At 46.2% G+C, this 10,926-nt stretch overlaps 1 non-coding gene across 1 annotated transcript; it reads right to left on the bottom strand.

The window, feature by feature from the left end:
- Positions 1–7,078: 7,078 nt before the first annotated feature.
- Positions 7,079–7,222, bottom strand: LOC117717392 (small nucleolar RNA SNORA48). Its single transcript, XR_004607888.1, has one exon. It is a non-coding gene; the product is annotated as a small nucleolar RNA SNORA48 (small nucleolar RNA).
- Between the last annotated feature and the right edge of the window lie 3,704 nt (positions 7,223–10,926).

Raw genomic sequence — 10,926 nt, 5'->3', positions numbered from 1 at the left:
GTGGGAGAGGCGCAGGTGGGTGGGGTCTTCAGCCTATTCACCAGTTCCTTCATCCCTGTCTTCTCTCAGTCGGTCTCTTCTGCCGTTGCAGTTAATGCCACCTGGCTGTATCCAGGGACTTCTCTGTTCTCCATGGTCCTAATCACTCTGGCAATGGGAAGACTGGGGTACATGGGACAGTCTTATCGGCCCTCTGCCTCCCCTCCCATCTCCCTTTATGCATCCTCCAAGTCAAGGCCAGATCAGAGTCCCAAGGGACGTGGGGGGTGGGGACTGAGACCGCCCCCTCCCCGTTGGCATTTAGTCTAGGCTCTGCCCCACAGTTACCTGGCAACCTGTCTCACTATAAAAAGGGCTGCTTGCCCTCTTCTCATTCTGTTGCCCTCGTGCTCCTGCTCCTGCACCCCTCTCTCCCTATTCCACTCCCCCTCTCTCTCCACTTGCTCATGGCCTGCCTCTACTCTCTCTCTCTCTCTCTCTCTCTCTCTCTCTCTCTCTCTCTCTCTCTCACTTCTTCCTCTCTCTGCCTTTCTCTCAATTCCTCTCCCCATGTCCTGTATCATCTCTCTATGTGGCTGGTCCCTCAGGGAGAAGGGATGCCTCAGCATGGGCCAGCAGACTCAACGTACCTCAGCTCCACCAAACATATTCCTTCCTCTTTCCTGTCTTTTTATGAAACACAACACCCCCTCCTGTAGATCCCCACAAGGGCACACAATAGAGAGAAAGCCAGAGCCTTCACCTAAGGGAGCAACTACTTGAATGAAAAGGAGGACATGGGCTGGAGAGATGGCTCAGAGGTTAAGAGCACTGGCTGCTCTTCCAGAGGTCCTGAGTTCAATTCTCAGCAACTACATGGTGGCTCACAACCATCTGTAATGGGATCTGATGCCCTCTTCAATCTATCTATCTATCTATCTATCTATCTATCTATCTATCTATCTATATATGAAAATGAGGACATGATGCACTTAGGGTCAGTTGGGAAAAGGCTTATTTATTTATTTATTTTAGATAAGAGGGAAAACATCCAGAGTCATCTGGGAGAGTCCTGACTGAACATGGCCAGCAGAATAGACTAGGCCATGGGAGAGAAGAGAGAGGGGCACAGCAACAGAGGAAGAGAAGATGGAGGGGCAAAAGAGGTGACTAGGAGCCAAGAGCAGAGAACACACACATACACACACACACACACACACACACAGAGAGGGAGAGGGGGAGGGGGAGGGGGAGGGGGAGGGGGAGGGGGAGGGGGAGGGGGAGGGGGGGGGAGGGGGAGGGGGAGGGGGGGGAGGGGGGAGAGGGAGAGGGAGAGGGAGAGGGAGAGGGAGAGGGAGAGGGAGAGGGAGAGGGAGAGGGAGAGGGAGAGGGAGAGGGAGAGGACACACAAATAAGAGGACAAGAGAGCTTGGCTGAGTTATATAAGAAAGAGAAGCTGGGAGAAGGAAAGAGAAGCTCAGGGGCTGGAGAGCTTTTAGGGTAGGGGTAAGAGTGAGAAGTGCTGAGAGGGGCCAGGACTCTGTCACAGGTACCTATAAGACTGAGAGAGCCTGGTGGCCAGCGTCAGCCTTTGATGTGTTGATAGGAACCTTAGGTAGCCATTTGTTTCTTTGGGATCTCATGTCACCTTCTATCATTATGTACTGGCTGGTTTTGTGTGTCAACTTGACACAAGCTGGAGTTATCACAGGGAAAGGAGCCTCCATTGAGGAAATGCCTCCATGAGATCCAGCTGTAAGGCATTTTCTCAATTAGTGATCAAGTGGGAAGGGCCCATTGTGGGTGGTGCCATCCCTAGGCTGGTAGTCCTGGGTTCTAAAAGAAAGCAAGCTGAGCAAGCCAGGGGAAGCCAGCCAATGAGTAACATCCCTCCATGGCTCCTGCATCAGCTCCTGCTTCCTGACCTGCTTGAGTTCCAGTCCTGACTTCTTTGGTGATGAACAGCAATGTGGAGGTGTAAGCTGAAGAAACCCTCCCCTCCCCAACTTCCTTCTTGGTCAGATGTTTGTGCAGGAATAGAAACCCTGACAGAAACACACTACTTGCTGCTTAGAAAGCTGCTTCACTTCTTCATGGTAGAGCTTCACCATTATTATACACCCTACCTGCTACCTCAGCGACTACAAAAAGCAGTGGCCTATGAAGGGAATTTTGGACTGTGAGTTGATCTAAGCTAAGGCTCTTCTGGTTAAGAGGTAAGGAATAGGGCATTCCATAGGATGGGATAGGTAAAAGGCCTCGCTTGCTCCTGCAAAGGGAGAGACATGTTTGCTCATCTTTCATTCTGGTGTTTCCATATGAGTGAGTGTCTTGCTCTGACGATCTGCTTCTTGCTTGAGCCTGGAGCCAGCTTCACCTCCCATGAGACCTTCTGTTGTCTCCTAGAACTGACCTACACAGTCCCAGGAGGCTCTACTTGGGCCATATGTCCATGTAGGGACTGGGGGCAGTTTATCGTGAAGCCCCTTCTAGAGGTCCAGACCTAAAGAGCTGGGAAGCAAGTCTGTCCCCAAATAAACAGCTATCTTTGCTAGGAGAATAAGTATACTGGGAAGGCACCACTGTGGAGTGGTAGTTTTTGTCAAAGGCATCGCAGACAATATAACTAGCATCAGAAGACATCTGACACATTTCCCCAATTCTGGTTGCCCTTGGGGTAAATATTCTGGTAGCTGGGGACATAGGGTTTTAGACCCAGATGGTCTGATTCAAATTCTGCTTCTAGTACTCTCTACTGTGCAACATTGGGTAGGTTGCTTTAACCTCTCAGGACTTAAGTCTGTGACAATTAAGTGATTCAATACATGAAAGACATGAAAAATCATGCCTGGTGTGGACCAGGTACTTCATAAATTTTACTTATTTTTATTACCTGGAAATAGTACCTGGGCATATCTGTCAATATAGCCTGGGGAATAATGCCTGGGATCCCCAGTATAAGAAATGCCTGGAACACAAAACAAAAACACTGCTCCCCATTTACCCTCACCCCAGTTTTCTCTGAGAAATTGTGCCTTCGGGGATTTAGCCACAGCTCGATGAATTCTGCGGAAGCCTTGGGCATTACAGAAGTTGACAGGTGAGTCTCTTCCTGAGAAGTTCACTGCTAAGCCAGGGCACAGTTGACCGAAGACATCATTTTACTGCTATTTGGACTGTAGTGTATAGAAGCTGTATCCATCAGTGATCTCTAGAGGGATGGAACCAATAAAGTGAACACATATTAAAGGGAGAGCCACTAGATTGGCTTGCACAACACAGGCTGGGAGATCCAGCCAATGGCTATGTGCATTCTGGAGAAGCTGAAAACCCAGAGGCTCCTCACTCTGTGACGCTGAATGTCTCAGCAGTCCTATCTAACACTGAAAGCCTGGAGGATGCCTGGATAGCCCACGCCTGAAGGCTGCACCACCATGCTGGGCATGAAAATCTTTTATTTTAAGATTCCTCATTACACGAAAACTTTCCTTCCAGAGTTCTTCTATAAATAAAAAAACCTAACCTGTACATCAAAAGCCAGTCAGAAGTTAACGAAGCCCATGATCCATGTCATAATAATTTCATATCTTAAGTGCATTTTATTATGTTCAAAATGTACATGAAGGGGCTGAGGCTTAGCATATAATGCTTGCTTCACATGCACAAGGCCCTGAATTCAATCTCCAATGGTACAGAATAAACACACACACACACACACACACACACACACTTACACCTACACCCAAACATACATGTACATATACACTTCATACGCCACACATAGATACACTTCACACATACACCCCACATACCACACACACACACAGATACATACACCCCCTAGCCCCCCACATATACACACACACATATACCCCACACACACATACACACAGATATACACACATACATACCCCACACACCACACACACATACACACAGATACTCACACATGCCCCATGTACCATACACAGATGCACTGTCTTACTCTATAGCCCAGTCTAAAATTCACTACATATTATAAGCTGCCCTCAGACTTGTGGTAATTCTCCTGTCTCAGCCTTCATGAGGATTATAGTAGCTTGCATATTTTATTTATATAGATGGCAAGTACTAATCCCAGGGGAAGACCAGTGCTTAGAACAAGTAGCAGCATGATCAAGTGATCAAGTCTATGGTTGCCCCACCATGCTCTACACATCAAGATAGTCCCTCCAGCTCTGCTGACAATTATAAAATGAAAATGCTCAAATAGGCATGAAGAGCAGGCCAATAGTATTAAGCAATCAGTAAAAATTAACTACGTGCCTGTGATGGTTAATTTTAAGTGTCCAGATTGTCTAGATAAGAAATAGTTTTTTTTTTTTTTTTGATAGCTTTGTGGGTGTGTCTGTGAGGCTGTTTCTAGAGAATTATAACATGTGCACTTGGCTGGACTTGCCCTTAGTCTGGGCAGGTGCCATCCAACCAGAGCACAACCACAAGGAGATCGATGTCTCCTTCAAAAGCCAGGGCATATTCAGCTCTTGCAATGGATGTTAGAGTCCAAGCTGTTTGGTCTCCAGGACTTATACCAACAGCTTCCTCCTTTAACTCAAAACAGAGAGTACACCTTCAGCTTCTCTTGCACTGAGGTCTTGAGACCAGAACTGATATATGCTATGAGTGTCCCAAGGTCCCCAGACTTGTCCTGAGATTTCCCAGATGTTATAATTGTGTGGGCTAGTTGTTCAGTTAAACCCTTCTCATCTGTCACACACGGACCCTCTGGTCTGACTCTTTGAAGAACTATCTTAGTTTCTACTGCTTCAAAGAGACACCATGACCAAGGCAACTTATAAAATAAAGCATTTAATTGGGAGCTTGCTTATAGTTTCAAAGTATGAGACTATGACCCTCACGGCAAGAAATGTGGCAGCAGGCAGGCAGGCAGGAATGGTGCTGTAGCAATAGCTAAGAACTTTTACATCCCGATCTAAAAGTTGAAGGAAGAGAGAAGGAGACTGGGCCTGGTGTAGGCTTTTGAAACCTTAAAGCCCACCCCCAGTGGCACACCTCCTCCAACAAGGCCACAACTCCTACTTCATCCCAAACAGTTTTACCAAGTAATAACCAAGCATTCAAATATATGAACCTGTGAGCTCCATTTTCATTCAAACCACACGAAGAACTCTCACTGAAATCATGCTGGTACAAAAGTATACAAAAGACCTCTCAGAATCGCCAAGAATTTTTTTAACTTTTAAAATGATCCTTTGTGAGTTTCCCTTCATGCACCCATGTGATCATCTACTCATCCCCTCATATCTACTCATTGCCCTTGCAACCTCCTCCTAAAAAAACCCAAACAAATAAAAAAACAACAATAAAAACAAAGCATAGAAAACATCTCATCGTGGAAGCTGTAGTATGTCACAGTCTATCCCTCTGTCCACACATCTTTACTTGTGAATGTTTGTTGCAATGAGTCATTGGTCATTCAAGATCTCTGGCTTCAGTCAAAGTTAGTTGATATATCTAGGTTGGGTATTAGGTTACACTTCTGATTGATATTGAGCATTACCAAATTTATAAAGCCATTGGTTAACATTAAAAAAAATTGTATAAAAGCAAAAAGGAGAAGGGAGTATGGGACAGGGGTTTTCTAGGGAGGGGAAATGGGGAAAGGGGATGGCATCTGAAATGTAAATAAAATATCCAATAAAAAAAAAAAAGGAAAAAAAAAAAGATCTCTGGCTTCTGTGACACCGTTAATATTGGATCCTCACTGGGATTCCTCCCAGTTATCTTACTGTTGCCCTGTGTCATGGAGATCCTGCAGCTTTGGATCAGCAGGCCTGGCCCATTCACATGTCCCAACCATTCGCACATGATATAGATTTTGGAGTGGGCCAACTCAGAGCCTTGGATCTGGGCCTGGGTGGTAGCTGAACTGGTCAACAAGCCAGCTGTCCCTTATCCTTACCACCAGGGCAAGCTCTCCAGCATTGCTCCAGCTAAGCCACCCAATGCCACCATTGGCAGGAGGCAGGCTCAGCTTCTCTGCTCTCCTGCCCTCCAAGCTGGCTCACCTGCACCTACACTTACCTTCAGAGCCAGCTCCACTGTGCTACCCAGTCAAGGTTCTGGCCATTCTCTCTAGCAATGCAGCTGGCAAGAGGGCAGGGCCATCTCTCCTACTCTCATGACCCCAGGGTCAGCTCATCTGACTGCTACAGGTGGTGAGGGGCAAGGGAGCAGAGCAGGCGTCACCCCTAGACCCATGCCACCCTACAGCAGATGAGTGGTGGGGTCAGCTTTCTCACATTCATGCTCTCGGAGTTGGCTCACATCCGCCCCAGCCATGAGGGCCAGGCGCTCCACTACAATGCCTGGGCAAGGCACAGGGCCTGCTCTTGCGAGCTGCTGCTGGTGAGAGGTGGTGCCAGCTCTCTAGAGCACTGCAGCCAGTGAGGGGCGGGGCCATTTCTGTACAGTCCCTGAACATCTCAGTGGTCCCTAGCAGCTGCCCCAACCAGTGACGACCACATGTCCTCTAGTGGTAAAAGTAAGCCATGGACATCAACATTGACCCCTGCCACTACATAACCATGGACCAAGACATGGACTTCAGTGGCAGCTCAGGCTAAGGCCTCACCATGGCCCCAGGTGGTAGGCCTGGTCACTCACATAGGCTCCTCCTCTCCACCCCCAGTCTCCAGCTCCATCTCTCTTCATAATGCTTAAACTGCTCCATCTCTTTCTCTCCCATCTGTCCACCACATACTCACCCATTGTGGTGGCTCTCACTGCAGGCTGACCATGTGGCTGGTAGGCCCCTGGGTGACATCCTCCTGCAAGCAGGTGTCTATGGCCCGCCTGTGCCAAGTGCAGAAGTGCAGGTCTGTGGGTGGCATGGCGGTCCTCAGGTCTGTCTCCTCCTTCCCATATTGTGCTGTGTGGTGGTAGACTGGGTTCTGTTTGTCTAAGGCTCACCCTTGCCATGGGATGAAGGGCAGGTCTGTGAGTGTCTTTCCCAACCATGCCACATGGCATGGCAGGATACAGGTCTTGGTCTTCCTCCTCTCTTGCCGTGCTACCTGGATTTGATTTGACTTGATTTTTATGAGTCGTGGACATAAAACAGCTTTGGCCACCAAGCCAGGCATCAAGCTAGGATGAACCAAGGACTGCCATCTGTGCTGCCCCTGACTGATGTATGAACACCAACAACAACAAGGTGTCTCTTTGCCCATTGCCAGGGGAGAAGAATTTTTAACCTTATTCTTTATTTCAATTTTGTTTGGATTTGGGTTTTTGAGACAGGGTTTCATGTAGCCCAGGCTGTCCTTGAGTATGCTATATAACCAAGGATAGCTTCAAACATCTGAGCTGGGTCTTGCTTATGAGGAGCTGGAGATCAAACCAAGGGGTTCAAACATGTTAGACAAGTATTCTCTCCACTTCAAGTCCCATTAAGGAGTTTTTAGGAAAGCCTATAGGATATCTATATCTATTTCAAAGTGAATGCTGCCTGTACAATTTACTGTGAGCAGCAGTACATCTCAAAATCATAACCTGCTTGCAGAACAGACTTGAGAGCTGAACTATGACCCTGAGGAAACTCTTTACAGCATATTTTTAAAATGAAGCCATGAAGCAAGGGGGAACAGGGTGGGCTGTAGCATTGTCCAATCATATTTTGACATAAAGGGTTGAACAAGGGAGTTTCCATCAATCAGGATAGGAGTTAGTTCTGGGGCCTGGGAATATGAACTTAGTTTGACCCTGCCAGCAAGATGAAGAAGTTGCCCCCTGAGATGTCTGGACTCAGACAACTGTTTACTTACAATAGAAGCTGCTAAGCTATTGGGAAGTCCCCAGTTCTCCTAGGGGCTGGGACCTTGAATTTAATTTCTCCTGATGATTAAATGAAGTCTGAAAATCAAATGGTAATACTTAGAATAAGTTTCTTTTGCTTGTTTCCAATATTGAGAGGAAGGAGAACAGACAGGGTGAGTTTGCCAGTGTGGCTTCATGACCAACTCTGCAGGTGATGGCCACCTGCTGCTCCACAGCCCTAGGTACCTGTGAGACTCAGTCACAAATGAGAGCTGTACCCACTTCAGATGTCATTTGCAACCCACAGGGACCTCTGGGCTACAAATCAAGAGATCCACAATCCCTATCTTACTGCTTCATAATTTGTTATAATGGCTTACAGAGCCCAGGAAAACAGTTATTTGCATTTGCCAGTTTATTATAAAGGATGCAAATGGGACTAGGATGTGGCTCAGTTGGTAGTGTGCTTGCCTCGCATGTGAAAGGCCTTGGGTTTGACCCCCCAGCACTGCATGAATTGGTGTGGTGGTGTGCTTCTGTAATTCCAGCACTCAGAAATGTGTGCACAAGAATCAGGAGTTCAAGTCCATCTTTGGTTGTGTAATAAGTTCAAGGCCAGCCTGGATTTGATGGAATCTTGTTTCAAACAAAACAAAACAAAACAAAACAAAACAAAACAAAACAAAATGTATGAATGGGGCAGTGCAGAGGTACATAGAGGAAAGTGGGAGGAACACGAAGTCCCAGTGAAAGGGTTAAAATTTTTCAAAAACTCCTAGCAGGTAGAGCAGAACCAAGAGTGCAGGTCAGCTTGGTCATGAGCTCTGTGTTTCAGGAACTTGGCTGACCACAAGATAGATGGTTGATTACGAATAGGCTCTTAGAGAATAGCCTATACAAAATGTTCCCCATGACTGTTCCTTGGACCCTGTCCCAAACTGAATAATGGACTGGGACTTTCCACAGGTGCTCTCCAATAACCCTCCTTTACTCTCCCTGGGTTGTGGTTTCCCCCCTGAGTTGTGGTTTTTGGCTTTAAATTCTCTCTGTCTCCAAAGCCCTGGTGTCAGACCCCACTGCCCCTGCGTGGGTCATGGGTCTTGACCTCAACATGTTGATCAAAATATACCTCTTGCTGATTGCATCAAATTCAGTGTCTTGTGAGTTACTGGGTGGCCTCGAATTCCTGAGGCTTGGGTGAGGTCCTCCCTTTGTGGGGGCCTTACACCAGCTCGTCTGGATACTCTCTTACCCCTCACTTAGATTTTGTATAGAATCCCTATTATACATGCATGCTTGATTAAACTATTGGCCTTTGATGACTGAAGTTAATTTTTAGCTCTTCCCTCTTCTCCAGAGGTTATGCTGAACACTCTAATCCTTCAATCACATAGTTTCTCTAGCAACCCACAGTCTACTTAGAGGATAAGCTGAGTAGGACTAGCCTCTTTTGAAACTTTTTTTTCTCTGCCAACAGATTATTCCCTTTGGGAAGATGGGACACTAGGAACTGTGCTAACGAACAGTTCAGGGCTGTGGTAGACCAGAAATAAAGTTTTGTTCCAATTGCTAATACAAAGTCCCTATTATCTTTGAAATGACTAGAATGCTGAATATTTGTATATGATATACCTCAGTGGCTTAAGGAATAGGGCATGGTTAGAAGTTTAGAGCATTTAATCCACCCCCCCCCCCTGCGGACAGGACAGAGGTTGGAGATTGAAATTGCTCAATGACTTAATCAATCATGCATACCTAATGACACCTCTATAAAAAGTCCTGAATGGCAGGATTTAGAAAGCTTCTGGGAAAACATTTGTAGGTGCTGGAGAGGGTTTTAGGAGACTTTTCCTGAGGAGACATAAACATTTATTTACCCAGCAAGTGGGCTCATCAAACAGAGGAGCTTTTGTTCTGGCCAGACCACCTTAGGGAGGGGCCTTGTGAATCTCATGAATTTCAGGAGCTTCCTGAGAGTTATTAGTTGTTTACTTCCTGAGAATTGTAAATTCTGTTAACTTCCTGAGTCTTAACAAACCTCCCTCCTGGATGGATTTTTCAAATCAGAGGAAACTGCTACACAACCAAAGAGAAGCAGAATTTGACAGAAACTGCACTCCCAACCCCCACCTGTGCACCCCACCCATGCACTGTGCATCTCTTCCATTTAAGTGTTTCTGAGTTGAATCTTTTATATTCCTGTTTTGTTTTGTTCTGTTTTTAATTTATATAAGTACACTGGAGCTGTCTTCAGACACACCAGAAGAGGGGCATCAGATCCCATTACTGATGGTTGTGAGCCATCATGTGGTTGCTGGGAATTGAACTCAGGATCTCTGGAAAATCAGTTGGTGCTCTTAACCACTGAGCCATCTCTCCAGCCTGAATCTTTTATATTCAACTGGTAATCATAAAGTGTTTTTTTTTTTTAAGTCCCGTAAGTCATCCTCGTAAATTATTATACTTGAAAGTGGATGTTGTAGGAATGTCCTATTTCAATGACATGCTAGTAGATACAGTGGAGATCTTGTACTTAAATCACTGGTGTCTGAAGTGATAGCAGTTATGAGGAACTGAACCCTTAAACATAAGGAGCTTGGACCAAACTCAAACTCTGTATCAGAACTGAATCAAACTGTGCTGAAATTTCTGACTGATGTCTACCGTGAAACAAGTTTATGGGGTTAGCAGTGGTTTTAATGAGAATGTCCATGATAGGCTCAGATTGTTCAACATTAAGTGCTCTTGGTGGAGCTATTCATGGAGGTTTGGGAAGCGAGGCCTGGCTGGAGGAAATGTGTCACTAGGGGCAGGCTTTGAGGTTTCAAAAGCCGCACACCATTCCAGCTGTGCTCTCTGCCACATGCTTGAAATTTCAAAATGTGAATTCTCAGCTGTGGCAGTCACCGAGTCTGCCTGCTGCCACACTTCCCTGCCATAGTGGTGATGGACTCTTAGCTCTATGGAACTATAAACCTAAACAAACAGTTTCTCTAAGTTGCCTTGATCATGGTGTTTTATCACACTAACAGAAAAAATAAATGGCTTGTATGCAAGGTGCACTAACGCTGTACATGAGTTGCCTAAATTCAGCTTTCAGGAGAAACTAAAAGATGTCCTCTGCCCCTT

The sequence above is a fragment of the Arvicanthis niloticus genome, chromosome 11 (genome assembly GCF_011762505.2).
Source record: "Arvicanthis niloticus isolate mArvNil1 chromosome 11, mArvNil1.pat.X, whole genome shotgun sequence".
Lineage (NCBI taxonomy): Eukaryota > Metazoa > Chordata > Mammalia > Rodentia > Muridae > Arvicanthis > Arvicanthis niloticus.
This window is presented reverse-complemented; position numbering and strand designations above follow the sequence as displayed.